Source organism: Falco cherrug, chromosome 3 (genome assembly GCF_023634085.1).
Source record: "Falco cherrug isolate bFalChe1 chromosome 3, bFalChe1.pri, whole genome shotgun sequence".
NCBI lineage: Eukaryota > Metazoa > Chordata > Aves > Falconiformes > Falconidae > Falco > Falco cherrug.
Window position 1 is genome coordinate 22,827,573 of NC_073699.1, and position 13,105 is coordinate 22,840,677.

The following is a 13,105-nucleotide window of genomic DNA, read 5'->3' on the forward strand; positions in this document are numbered from 1 at the left end:
AATGTTTTTGCAAGGCTGCCAAGTTTGGCTTCTTTAGTTAACAGACTTTTCTCATATGCTTTAAACACAAATGTTTGAATTCTGGCCGAATAACTATGAACTGTTCATTACATCTTCTCTTCCCTGTCCAGCTGAGGAGGCGAGTGGTAGAGCAGCTCGGTGGGCACCTGGCATCCAACCAGGGCCAACCCACCAAAATTATCATTAAAATCCACGTTCACCACATAATCTTCACCATCTTCACAAACTTCACTTACATCAACAAAAAAGTATTCCCCACACCAAAATCAAAATAAAATCATCACAACACCAAACAAAAGCGGACAATTTATACACAATCCACCCCCTCGTCCCTTTAACACAACAGCAATTCCCCACAATCACTCTACTTTTCGCTCTCTAGCTGTGTTCAGTCCAGGCTTTACCCATTACCTTGCCCAAACACTATCCTTATCTCTAATTCCTCACGCCCCATGTTGGTTGCCAAAAAGGACTGTGGGCACCCACCAAGCCATTCTGTCACTGCCCTCTGCAACTGGGGAGAGGAAGTATGTAAGGAGAGGCTTGTAGGTTGAGATAAGGACATTGACCAGTTAGCACAATGTGCAAAACCAGACTTGACTTGGGGAAATTAATTCAATTCATTAGCAGTCAAATCAGAGTAGGATAGTGAGAAATAATGATATGGAGAAATAATGTGAAATGGGGATAATGGACATGGATTGTGATTGTATGTGTCTGCTTAAGGAATGTGGGTATGGTGACTGGTCATGGGTGCGGTGACAACCACAGTTTTGAGGAGACGCCTGCCCCTCTTCCTCTAACAAAGGGGAGACAGGGAGACGCCTGCCCCTCTTCCTCTAACAAAGGGGAGACGCCTGCCCTTCTTCCTCTAACAAAGGGGCTATTTAAAAGAGAATAAGAAAAGATGAGAGACATTCAAATGCTATCTAGAGGGAGGGAGTGCTAAGTCTCCTTGCTGGAAAAGATTGGGTGGTCACAATCACCTGAAGAAGATCGGGTGGTCACAGGGACATGAATCACCTGAAGAAGATCGGATGGTCACAAGAACATGAATCACCTACAAACCTGCAAGACCACCACATTCCAGGAAACGGACTGATAAGCTAATTAACATACGAAGCGGGGTTTAGGTAACGAATATGTATAGGCGTTAATTGAATATTCATTTGTTCATTGTATAAATGTGAGATGGTTCGTCACTTCGGGTATGCACGCTTGTGGAGCAGCGATCCCCCGTGCATCTGCGCGCAATAAACATACCTACTTTATAACTTTCGAGTTATAGAGTCTAATTCCGCACGTCAATAAAACCTAAATCTTACACACACACACCCCCACCCCCCCCCCCCCTCCTTCTTCCCGCGCACAACTTCACTTCCGGGCTCCTCTCCCGCCTCCCCGCCCGCGGCGGGAACGGGGCTGGGCCAGTCCCTGACGCTGCCTCTGCCGCCCCTGCCCCTCAGGGGGAGGCTCCTCACACCCTGCCCCGCTCCCGCCTGGGGTCCCTCCCACGGGACACGGTCCCCCATGGGCTTCTCCAACGGGAGCCCTGCCCAGGGGCTGCAGTTCTTCACAGACTGCCCCGGCGTGGCGCCCTGCACGGGCTGCAGGTGGGGATCTGCTCCCCCGCCACCCTCCATGGGCTGAGGGGCACAGCCTGCCTCAGCGGGGGCTGCACCACGGGCTGGGGGGGAACCTCTGCTCCGGCGCCTGGGGCACCTCCTGCCTCCTGCACTGACCTGGGGGTCTGTAGCAGTTTCTCTCAAATATTCTCACCTCTGTCTTTCACGTGCCGTATGCCAGCAGGTTTTTTTCCCCCACTTCTTAAATAAGTCGTCACAGAGGCACTCATACTGTCGCCGATTGGCTCAGTTTTGGCCAGTGGTGGGTCAATATTGGAGCCAGTTGGCATCGGCTTTGCCACACATAGGAGAAGCTTCTAACAGTTCCTCACAGAACCCCCCCAAAAGCCTCCCCCACCACACCACACCCCCAAAAAACCCAACCCAACTTTGCCATATAATCCCAATGCACTAACATATTTTTTTAACAGATTTGTACAATTATTCTACCTGGGAATTTGTGTCTTGAGATCTCCCAGAATGCTGGAGTAGAAATACCAGAAATCCACTGCAAAGGTGTAAAACATTTTTCTTATATTTGGTCAATATTTTATCCTGGAATTTTTATTTAGAAGCAAACATACATAAAGAATAGAGAAATTATCTGGAAGGATATTAAATCTTCCTTGAGAAAACACAAAACATACTCTTTGAACAAAAACAATGATTTCTTTATATATAGAAATGTGTTAGATGGACCAGTAACCAGAAGGAGCCAGATGCAGGCATGAGATTGGGATACAGTTGCCTAAAGAAAGGCACCTAGAGACTTATGTAATGTATTTGATTTTATTGCCCTGGCTTTATTGCTATGTCTTATCTTAGACTGCTATTCTGTATCGAAATAAATTTTAAGTTGTAAATATCTGTTTTAACTCCACAGACTATGTTGATATCTCTGTTTAACTGGCTCAGACATACATTTATGGAAGATTGTATACCAAGTACATCAATATAAGAAAAGTTGAGATTAGTATACTGGTTATTCACTCACTAACTTGCTGCACACAGCATCCTCTAACTTTTAGTGAAAAAGTGTTCTCATTTAACAATGTATAGAAAAGCTGGAGGTGGAGAAAAGGAGACACTAAGTCTCTTGTTAAATTTCAAATTAAATTTTACTTTTAATTAAGAAATCAACAATTTTTATCCAAGACACAGAAGGCATTTCAACAACTTCAAACTTTATTCTACAATATATAAAAAAAACCCAACCCTGAAATATTTTAAACAACAACAAAAACAACTTATTTAAGTTTATTGTAGAGGATTCATTGAAAAAAAGTCCTTAAGAGCCTTAGCTATAAATACATATATTTTTAGGAGAAGCTTTAAAATTTCTTTATCCTGATTTATCCTGAAGAAGTTCTTCATTAAGAAGTCCCTTCCTTAAGTGAAGGGGAAAGAACCTGAATAAATCAAAGAACATCTGAACAAAACCAAAACTTAAAAGAAATTATGTAAATGTTACGCTGTATTCCATTAATTCATCTTTGTTACTTTTAGATTTTTTGAAGGAATATTGCATTGTATTATAGACATTTTAGAATAGCTATAATAAAATTTCATGCTATTTCTATAGAGTCCTGATGGTTTAGCCCCTGTTAAATTGTACAAGACCTTTTTGTGACTGGTCAAAGCAGTAGGTAGGTGAGATATTCTTAGGGGGAGTCATTTGAACAGAGAAGTGAAGTGGTAACAAGGCAGAGAAGAAAGAGGTGATTGCAGCTGTCAAAAGCTGTTAGAGTGAGTCCAGAGGAGGACCACGAAGATGATCAGAGGGCTGGAGCACCTCTCCTATGAAGAGAGGCTGGGAGAGCTGGGGTTGTTCAGCCTGGGGGAGAGAAGCTCTGGGGAGACCTTATAGCAGCCTTTCAATATTTAAAGGGGGCATATAAGAAAGATGGGTACAGACTTTTTAGTAGGGCCTGTAGCAATAGGACAAGGGGGGATGGCTTTAAACTAAAAGAGGGTAGATTTACATTAGATATAAGGAAGAAATTTACTATGAGGGTGGGGAGGCACTGGAGCAGGTTGCCCAGAGAAACTGTGGATGCCCCATCCCTGGAAGTGTTGAAGGGCTGAGTGGGGCCTTGAGCAGCCTGGCCTAGTGGAAGGTGTCCCTGCCCATGGCAAGGGTGTTGGAACCAGATAAATATTTAATGTCCTTTCTAATCCAAACTAGACTCTGTGATTCTAAGATGACCGATGATCATTAGGTCCTAATATTAGGGTTTGGAAGGAAAACAAAGCAAGAGCTCTCAATTTCTTTACCTTAATGGATAGCTGAGGAAATGCTCTTATGTGCAGAGGTTTTATTCAGAAATTAGCTCACAAATGTGTCACTAAAGATGAATTGCATAAATGTAAAATACAGGAGAATAGGTACTGAAATGTATCACAGTTACTAAAAATGAAGCCTGGAAATAAATCTTAAAACATTTAATTATGAATTAACATAGTAGACTACAATTTATATTCTAAAATGAAGTAAATAATTTTGATAGATATATTAAGTATAAATCTCATATTTAAAATTATTTTAAATTTTCCCAATATAAAGAAATCTGGCAATGTTTAGACACATGTAATGAATCTGCCCTCTTACTTTGCTGTTAACCAATAATGTAGCCTAGAGCCAATGCCAATTATTTTCTTGATGGTTAGAACATCTGAGGTTAAATTCTCAAAAACAAATCCTTTCTCTTGAAAATGTCCAGCTCAGGGATCTATCTACCTTTTTTTCTACAACTATACAGTAACTTTCAATCCATCAGAATTTGATTAATTTAAAAGAGCAACTTAAAAAGAATAAGTTGAGCAATCCCTTCTTAATAAAAAATTATTTTTCTATGTTTTATTTGAGGAAAGGAGAAAATAAGGTGATTATTATGTTCCTCTTCCCCATTTCTCTCTGGCTTCTTCATCTTCCATTTAAGTACTATGAATCAGGCCAATGAAGAGATAAATTGGTATACACAAAGCACTGCTGAAGAGTTCATAGTTTCTATCAGATTTCTTTTTTGTCTCTTAGATACCTCTGGTGCTGATATGACATCCCCTTAGTACTTACATAGCACAACATCCTGTTTTTCGCTACTCCTAACAATAATACTCACAGCACTTTGGGAATAATTCTGCTCAAAATCAAAACTCAAAGTACCTGTAGAGCTGTTCAGAGACTATGCACTTTGAAGATATAGCAGAATTTGTATGACTTTGAAATTTTTGCTAATGTAATTTTAAAGAGCTGTTTTTTAAACTGGAAAGAAAAATTCATGCTATGCATCCATATTATATTTATGCATATTTATATATATATATATAATTCAGTAAAATTTACTAGATTTTTTTTTTTTTAAAAAAACTTTATATTTGATCTGTGCTTATTTTACAGATTCATAGCAACCCTAAGAGGATCAAGAATTTATCACTCTATAAGGTATATAAATTCTTCGGCAGGAGCATTTCCTGTCTCAGTAGTTCATAGCTGAGTTTAATGAAGAGGGATGGTTTCATTTTCAAGTGAAGATTAATCTAATATTTTAAGACTAAGATTGTTTATACAGAAAGGCCAGGTTATATTTCTGAGTGACCCTGAATTTTTAACAGAACAGATTGTTTGTTTCTATGAGAACAAATGCAGCGCTTGATATCCGAGTGTCTTAGTTTAACCCCAGCTGGTAGCTAAGTACCACACAACTGCTAACTCACTTCCCCCCACCTCTCTCCAAGTGGGACGGGGAGAACTGGAAAAAGGTAAAACCTGTGGATTGAGATAAGAACAGTTTAAGAATTGAAATAAAGTAAAATCTTTGCTGCTACTACTACTACTACTAAGGAAAAAGGAAAAAGGAAAAAGGAAAAGGGAAAGGGAAAAGGAAAAAGAAAAAACAAAAAAGAAAAAGAAAAAGAAAAAGAAAAAGAAAAAGGAAAAAGAGAGACAGGAATAAAACTCAAGACAAACAATTGAACCACAATACAATCACTCACCACCCACTGACCAGTGCCAAATCAGTCTCCAGTCAACTGCTTCCAGTTTATATGCTAAGTATGATGTTCTATGGTATGGAATATCCCTGTGGCTAGTTTGGGTCAGCTGTCCTGGCTGTGCTCCCTCTTGACATCTTGTGCACCTCCTCAGTGGTAGAGCATGAGAAACTGAAAAGTCCTTGACTTAGAGTAAGCACAATTTAGCAACAAATAAAACATCAGTGTGTTATTGACATTATTGTCATGCTAAATCCCAAACACTGTACCAGCTACTAGAAAGAAAATTACCTGTATCCCAGCTGAAACCAGGATACTGAGTAATGAAGGTGCAAAGTGTATTAAAAATGTGTGCTGAGAAAAATAACAAGAATATGAAATACGGTTTCATTATCAACAGTTTTTTAAATTTGTTTAAATTCTGAAGTTTTCTGTCAGTTTTCACCTAATATCCAATTATGAAGATCCACAATCCCTTTGCATAGACTTAATCTAAACCCCAATGCGGAGGGATTTCCAGTGTAACAGTAGTACCTCTAACAAATGGGATCCTGCATTTTATGCCACTGTGTTCCCCCAGTACTTCAAAAAGGCCTCTGAGTTTGTCTCAAAAAACCCTGCCATCAGGAAACTAAACTCTTTTAGAACTGCAAGATAAATGAAAATATGTATATACTCAGTTCAAATTCCTGTAAAGATCTTCTTGCCTTACAGGTTACTCCATCACACATTGGATTAAACTCTTCTTATATATTCCTATACTAATTAGAGCACTCATTCAGAAAATCATAGAGCTGAACGCTGCAACTTTGTTAACCAATGAAAGCGTAGACTTACTATTGCATAGCTCATGGCTCCTAGGAGCCAGGTAAAGACATGTAGAACCTTAAATACAACAGGTAATTTCCAGTGGAATTTGACAGAACACTGTTTTGGCTAACATTCATGAAAACAAAGTTAAATGGAAAATACCAATTTAGGCTCGCATTTGCCAGACATACCAGGCTTAGATTATTATATAATATATCACAGTGACCATGCCCATCTAAAGATTACGGTAGTTACAGTGTGTTATGTCTTTACAAGGAGAAGCATGGCAAACTCACTGGTTTCTGTGAACAGAGAAGTCAAAGTAATCACTCACTGGCAGAGGACAGCAACTGAGAGGAAGTGATGCAAAATAAAATGGATGGTGGGAAAAGATCTTTAAGGAGGGAAAACAGCAAATTCAATTGGAACAATGTGGAAAGAAGCAAGTATTCAGAAGTAAAATATGGATTAAATCATATAAAAGGTGACAGAAAATGGAAGTCATCTCTATCTTAACAGAAAAAAAGTTGTCTGATTTTCCATCTGATATGGTAAGGCATTCATTTTGTATGACTTAAAGCAACCAAGAGTTAAGAATCTAGTCTAAGACAGTCTTGCCAGCTCATTCTGACACACTGAAGATAAATAAGCACTTTTACCTTTTTTTGTTTAACCTTGTAATGGTTTAACCCCAGCCAGCAACTAAGCCCCACACAACCAGTCGCTCACTCCCCTGCACAGTGGGATAGGGAAGAAAATTGGAAAAGTGAGAAAATTCATGGGATGAGATAAATACTGTTTAATAGGTAAATAGAAAGCCATGCACACAAGCAAAGCAAAATAAGGAATTCATTCACTACTTTCCAGCAGCAGGCAAGTGTTCAGCCATTGCTAGGACAGCAGGGCTCCATCACCCATAATGGTTACTTAGGAAGACAAACACCATCACTCTGAATGTGTCCCCACCCCCCTTCCTTCTTCTTCCCCCAGCTTTATATGCTGAGTATGATGTCATATGGTATGGATTGTCCCTTTGGTCAGTTCAGGTCACTTGTCGTGGCTGTGTCTCCTCTTAGCCTTTTGTGCATGCCCAGCTTCCTGGATGGTGGGGTGGTGTGAGGAGTAGAAAAGACCTTGAGTCTATGTAAGCACTGTGCAGCAGTGACTAAAACATCCTGTATTATCAGCACTGTTTGTAGCATAAATCCAAAACATAGTCCATACTAGCTATTATGAAGGAAATTAACTCTATCCCAGCCAAAATCAGCACAAACTGTAAGACTTGTATTTAAGAAAATAGCATGAATCATCTTCTGCAGCTGTTATCAAGTATGGGAAGGAAAAACACAAAGTAGCAGACCTTTTCCTTTAAGTTAGTTTAAGTTAGGTGAGAGGACTCCCACTCATGATAATCACCTCAGTCATATAACTGAATATTCATAATTTACATAAAAAGAATAGAATAACTTGATTCTTTCTAATATCCGTTTCAAAGTGAGCCATTTAATTTGATTTCTTAGCACAATTGTTAAACAGTATTTGAAATGCATATACTTGCTTGATGTCTTCCAAAATGCAGTAACTTGGCAAAACTTTTGGAGTATCTGTTAACCTGAAGCTTTATCTATGAATGTTTTAACCAAGTGACACAACTTGGTTTCATCTAAAGGACAACAAATAAAATATTACCATCAAGCCTGTAAAGACTGTATTTATGAATAACATCAAAATAAAGTAAAAGACAAAGTGGGAAGGAAGTCTAGGGCTTTCAAACTGCAGATAAAGTTCCAGATTCATGGTCTGTATTTCCAAATTCTGTAACAATACATTACATCTCTTGTCACCAGACCATTACAGCACTCTGTCAGCTTTTCAAAATGTTAGCCCCGAAACAGATTGTCAAGGCTAGATTTTTCTTGCAAGGATAAAAAGCCTTAGGTATTTTACACCTAGATTTACATCTTTATCAAAATTATATTTGTGATGAAATTTCTCAGTTTAATTAACATTTCCACCTCCCCCAAAAAAACTTAGTTCAAAGGTAACTTAGATAACCCATATAAATAATACATTGGCTTGACTTAACTATAATGGGATGGAGGCAGGATGGACTTACTTTTAACTTCATGTCTCTTCAGCGTAAAGAGGGTTTTATACTAAGAAGAAGTAAGGAAATAGTAAATTTTGGAGTGTGGGAAGGGGAAAATGGTTTACCCAGAAAACTTGTTAGTTTTCTTGTCATTTTGATTAACATGATGCATGTGATCATGTGAGTCAAAACAATGTTTTATTGAAAGCCCTATGGAAACTCTTCAGGATGTGCAAAAACCCTTTATCTCATAGTCATCCTTATCTGTGTGTGAATATCTGGAGTCTCTTTCCATATGTATCAGTGAAGAGTGCAGGAACATAAAAAAAATTACTATTATTTAATTGAGAATCTCAAACCTATCCATGGGGTTTTGTTGGGTTTTGGGCCTTTTTAAAATTTTTGTTGTCGGTGGTGGTTTTGTTTGTTTGTTCTTGGTGGTTTTTTAGGTATTTTCTCTACCTTCCTCACTTCTGTTGTCCATACCTTTCTCCCATTACCACCCTACATGCACTCTGTCTCAGGTCTTGCAATCCAGCTTTCTCCCTCCAGCACCCTTCTGCCCAAGTCTGACTGCATTTCATGCAATTTTTTCAAGCCCAGCCTTCCACAAATCTGGGCATTATTTTATCCAGACTAAAGGCCCATCTTACCCAAATCTAGCTTCCATTGGAGATTTCTAACAAACCTTCACAGCTGAGTTACTTTCTTGCAATTACAGTCCAAGTTGTGATCACAGGTCCCTTCACTTTATAACACCTCCCTTATGTCTGTTGTCCTTATTCCACAGGCAGCCTCTGCTTCTTATTTAATTAATTGCTTTTAGCATTAAAAGTGTGCCTCAGCCTCACTTGCAGCTTTTGGCCCCATTTTGTATCCTTGATTAGTGCCTCCTTTGGCTAAAAAGATGTGTTATGCTCCAGCAGTTACTGGAGGTAGGAGGGGAAATGAAAGAAAATGAGGAAGGGAGACACTAAAGCTTGACAGATTTTTTTCCTTGAGTTTCTTGAACTATGGCAGCTTTTTTTTTTCTCCAGTTACATTTCATACTTCCCTGCTAGTGTTTCCTGTTACAGAACCACTGATTTAAATACAAGATACCGAAGTTTTTCAATAATTTACAAAAATGCTCCTGAATCTTGGGTCTTTTCTAAAGGTGAACAGGCACCTATTCTAGTAGGAAGGTGTAAGGCATCAAAGGAATAGAAAAGCAAATTAAAACCATCAAACTTCACATAAATTCTAGTTTAAATTAGCAAATGAGTGAAAATCAATAAACCTAATTCTATATATGTGTTGCTGGGGAACAAACATGGTAATATGGGGAGTGGCAAAAAAGTACTCCTTTTTACTCTAGAAATACCTTAATGCCTGGTTTTGTGTTCATCTTCCTCCTACATTTTCTGAAGTCCTAAAATACATGCTGAAATACATATTCAAAGATATTCATTCTAATATTAGCACACATAATGTTGAGAATAAATTAGAGGTAAAATTGTAACTGCAGAGAGCCATTTTCTTAAAATAACGTTGATAACAATTAAGAAAGCAGTTTCCAGGAAAAAAAAAAATCCCCAGGTAAATAAATGATCACATTGTCATTGTTTTCTAATGACTTCAGTATTGAAAAGAGTAAGTAAATGTATTTTTTCACTCCAGCTTAGTTCTATCTTGAATAACCTCACTGTCACTCGAAATCAGCTATTACAATTGCTTTGGAAAAAAAGGAATATCAAGAGAACACTTAGAATTAATTCTCTGCAAAGACATTTTGATGTTAACATCACTTTTTACAACATTTTACAGAGGCATGAATAACAACTGTTAACTCTTATTACTAGCAAGTAGTGAAGGCTAGAGATAGTCTTTTTTTCTTCAGTCAAATAGAAAAGAGGCTGGTTTCCAAATTGCCTTAAGCTTTTCATCAGTAAAATTAAACCCAGAATCAAAATTAATGTATTAAAAACATGCAAAGGCATGTTTGCCTATGTCACACTCAGTGAAACAGTAGAGGAAAAAACACTAGGAAAAAAAAAAAGCAGGAAAAAACCAACTACTAAATACTGCCCCACTACATTTTTAGCTCTTTTAACTTATGTTCATTAGGGTTTATCAGTGACATCTTGATGCTTTCACTCACCTGACTTCCATGTTACCACTCAAACCACATTTACACATGAGGTTTTTAAAGAACTTTTTTTCTCTGCCTTGATATCATTCCTTATTGTTCATCCTAGGTATCAGATCTTGGTTCTGTCTGCATTTTGTTTCCTTGACTGACTCCTATTTCCCCTGTCTCAGGCTTAGTCCTTGACTAGCTTCTGCACAGGTCTTGTGTGTGAGTTTTGTGCTCTATATCACGTTATGGCTTAAGCTGAAGTCAAATCAATAGAAGTTAATGATAGACAAGAATGTGTTAGCTCACCAGTGCAAATCATCTGCACACAGAGGACTTTTTAGTGGAAGTATAACAGAATTTGAATCTAATGGAACTTCTAAGAATGTTGTTACCCAGGAATATTCAAAATAAATTGAGGTCTTTATAGATATTTTTTCTTTTCGTGTGCTTTAGTCATTTTGCTGCACCTTGTACACTTGACTAATATTTTACTAACTGCAATACCAAGGATCTCCTTGTCACTGCTGATAAATTGTGTCTGTGTACTCTTTTATCATGCTTTCAACTTCATAGTTTTGAACTTACCTCCTCTGTATAATTTTTTTTCACTGTGTCACACTGGACATAATTCATTTCAGATTTAAAGCACAATAGCTACATTTGGTCCGTTGGAGGGGGGAGGGGGGGAAACCACCAAACAAAAATCCCACAAACTATTTTCATCTTCTAACATTTTTAATACAAGAAATACAGAATATTCCACCTGGTATAAAATTAGGAGCAATCTTAGGAAGTAATTCATGTAATACACTGTAAAGACCTTTGTCTTCCGTGTAGTGTTTTATGCATCTTCTTCTAATGGCTGCAACTTCCCTAGACACTCAGTTTATATACCACTTTGAAGAATTTTTCTCCCAGTTTAAAAAAGTGGACTTTAAATTTATTCATATAACTTGGTATTGACAGTCACTGAAACTTCTTGTTACTTCCAGGTGGATTTTCCTGTATGTCAGTTTAAGCTTCATGAGACAATAGACTACAGCTCATCTTCCAAGGCTAGATAGCAGAGCATGGGTGAGATGTAGACAACCAATGCCACTGCTACCCTAACCACTATGTTGTATAAGTACCTACTCCATACTAAGATGGTATGATGAGGGATCACTACATTCATGGCTTTCAGGCTCCTTCTTGTTGCATTCAAGGAAGATGCAAAAATCTTACCTTGTGAGTACTGGGGTTTTTTTTAACCATTATTTCATGGCTCAGTGTCTTTTTAGCTGTCTAAATTGTTGGCTTCAATTCTCAAGCCTCAGATACCTCTGCGCAACTGAATTCTAACATGATGTTAAACATGATCATATAACCCTATAGCCTACAGTAATGCAGCATTGCCTTTGTTAGTAGTAGACCAAAGGCTTTGCCCTCAGTTTATAAGGCTTACAGGCTTGATGCCCAAATGTTTTTCACTTGAATGGACCTTTCTTTAATTATTTGGTTTTACCAGTTTTATTTCGTTTTCTTCTGTAAAGGGGGTTATGCCTGTTCTGGGTTATTTTTGCCTGTCTTTGCATGATACAACCTATATTTTTGCAAACAGTAGTAACAAGTGTTATTACCTCAAGTAGTGTCAAGATTGTCTGTACAGAAAAATATATTTATGACTCTATTAATGACACAGCGTAGAGAAATACAGACCTTGCACAATAACAGAAACCTTGAGATGTGGAGATGCAGGATTGATACAGAGGAGTACAGGTAGGGGATGACAAGGGATGGGGCACAGGCTGGGCACTGGAAGCCCCACAGCTATAACACAGCCGTGGTCATCAAAGAAATGCAGACCTGGAGCTGGACAAAATAAGGTTCTAGAGGTAAGAACGAGAATAAAGAACACAGAGAGCAAAGCTCAATAGCATAGATAAAATGCACCATAGATACAGAAATGGAGACCAGTGAAGAAAGAGCAAAATGTAAAAATGTGTCAGCATACATAAAAAATTGCCTTAGTTGAGTTAAGAGGGAAGAGATGAAAATGTAAGACAAAGGAGAGGAGGAAGGAAAAAGCACTAACATTGTCATTGTACTCTTCCCAGAGAGGAAATCACATTGCTGTACACCCATCACACTGAAATCGTTAACCAGAGAATAATATTGGGAAAGGAGACAGAAACCAGGAAAGGTGTATATGAATATTTTGGCTCCATTATTATCATGCAGGCCTCTTTTTTTATTGCCCCTCCCCCGCCGCCCCCCCCCCCCCCCCGTAGCAGCATCCACTTCTTTATAAACTTTTTCTTCCTTTTTCTCTAATATTTAGATCTGTCCTAATAATGAGTCTTGCATTTAGTGGTTTTAATTTCAATTGTACTAAATAAGTTTACACATATATACTATGTATACACATTATATATATAGGATATGTATATAGTGTATATATATACACACAGT